We start from the raw sequence: 2,393 nt of genomic DNA, 5'->3' as shown, positions 1-2,393 counted from the left end.
GGGTCATTACAATATCCACTACTGAAAGAACTTTCGTCCGCGAAAGTAAGTGTCAAGAAGTACTTGAATGCTCAAATAAGCTGGGGAACTGTGCCCGCATCTCATGCTCGATCTCCCAGGTAGCCTCCTCAACTGGACGATGTCTCCAACGGACCTTAACAACAGGAATGGCTCTCGAGTGCAATCTCCTTACATCTCTGGCTAGAATGGCAACTGGCTCCTCTACAAATGTCAAACGATCATCCAACTCGACTGCATCATACTGGAGCACATGGGACTCATCAGGAACATATCGCCGCAGCATCGAAACATGAAACACTGGGTGGATGGCTGAAAATGCTGGAGGTAGGGCCAACTCATAAGCAGCCTCCCCAACTGTCCGGAGTATCTCAAAAGGCCCAATGTACCTGGGGCTAAGCTTGCCTCGCCTCCCAAACCTCATCACGCCCTTCATGGGCAACACACGGAGGACTACCCGGTCACCAACAGAGAATCTCAAAGGTCGACGCCTCTGATCCGCATAACTCTGGTGCCTACTCTGAGCCGTCCTGAGCCTATCCTGAATCACCCTCACCTGATCCAGGGCCTCCTGAAGCAAATCTGTACCACGCGGCCTAGGCTCTGTAGACTCAAACCAACCAACTGGAGAGCAACAACGCCTACCATACAAGGCCTCAAACGGGGCCATCTGAATACTAGAGTGGTAGCTGTTGTTGTACGCAAACTCCGCCAAAGGCAAAAACTGGTCCCACTGACCTCCAAAATCCATAACACAGGCCCGCAACATATCCTCAAGGACCTGAATAGTACGCTCTGACTGACCATCCGTCTATGGGTGAAATGCTGTGCTAAGATGGACACGGGTTCCCAACTCCTCCTGAAAATCCCTCCAAAAGCTGGAAGTGAACTGTGAACCCCGATCTGAAATGATAAAAATAGGCACACCATGAAGACGAACTACCTCCCGAATATAGATACGAGCCAACCTCTCAGCACTGAAGGAAGTGTGCTGACTTGGTCAATCTAGACCAAACTCGACATTCTGAAGCTAACCACACTAACGTAATTCTCATCCGAGCGCGTTTACTCAGAATGTTGACCAAAATCAAACTTAAGCCAAATTTCAAAGGCTAAAACGCCTAATCGCACCGACTCACACTGAAAACCTCGGGAGTCATGTCGACCATGCTACTAGCCTAAAATGACTCTTACGGAGCTGATGGAATTGTCAGAATTGGATTTCGATGTCATCTTCTTGAACTTTTGATCGAAAATGATCGTTCAAGGTTCATAAGCTCCAAAACACAAAAACTCGCACCAAGACCAAACGAACGACCAGGTGACCGAACTGTCAGTCCCAGCAAGTCATAAATGACTTGGGGTCGCTATAGGAACGCTCTAAACGACACACAGAAGGAAAGACACAGAAATGACCATGAGGGTCATTACATAGACACCCCAATAGCCACAGCCACTAAGTTAGACCTCGAAGGAACAAGTTCTGTTGTAGAACAAAAATTATATAGAGGTATGATTGGTTCACTTTTGTATCTTACTGCTAGCAGGCCTGATACTGTGTTCAGTGTGGGCTTGTGTGCTCGATTTCAAACCAACCCCAAGGAGTCTCACCTCCAAGTTGTTAAAAGAATTCTCAGATACTTAAAAGGAACCACTGATTTAGGCCTATGGTATCCAAAATGGAGCAATTTTGGATTTGTAGGATATGCTGATGCGGATTATGCTGGTTATCTAGCTGATAGAAAAAGTACCACAGGTATGGCTCACTTTCTAGGTTCATCTTTAATTTCATAGGGATCAAAGAAACAGAACTCAGTTGCATTATCCACCATGAAAGCTGAATATGTAGTAGCAGCCTCTTGCTATGCTCAACTACTATAGATCAAACAACAACTTAGTGATTTTGGTCTTAGTATTGAGTGTGTCCCGATTTTTTGTGACAACACAAGCGCAATTAACATTGCAAAGAATCATGTCCAACATAAGAGAACTAAACACATAGATATTCCTCATCACTTTTTAAGGGACAATGTAGAAAAAGGGCAAATTTCCATGAATTTCTGTGCCACTGAACAACAAATTGCCGACATTTTCACGAAGGTATTATTAGCAAGGGAACACTTTGAAAGGAACATGTTGGAATTAGGAATGATGAAGATCACATGAGTATTTCTTCTCACGAGAGTAAACTATGGCACTCTATTATGTACTATTATGCTAAAAAAATTTAATACTCATAAAGAACTGTAACTAAAGAATTCATCATTCTCAGGTAATTAGGAACTCAAGGATTTGGACTTCAAAAATCATCATCCCACACTGAAAGGTATGCCTACTATACTTATTTAAGTGAGACCAAAATATTAGGACTTGTG

Source organism: Solanum tuberosum, unplaced genomic scaffold, assembly GCF_000226075.1.
Source record: "Solanum tuberosum cultivar DM 1-3 516 R44 unplaced genomic scaffold, SolTub_3.0 scf00042, whole genome shotgun sequence".
NCBI classification, from domain to species: domain Eukaryota; kingdom Viridiplantae; phylum Streptophyta; class Magnoliopsida; order Solanales; family Solanaceae; genus Solanum; species Solanum tuberosum.
This window is presented reverse-complemented; position numbering follows the sequence as displayed.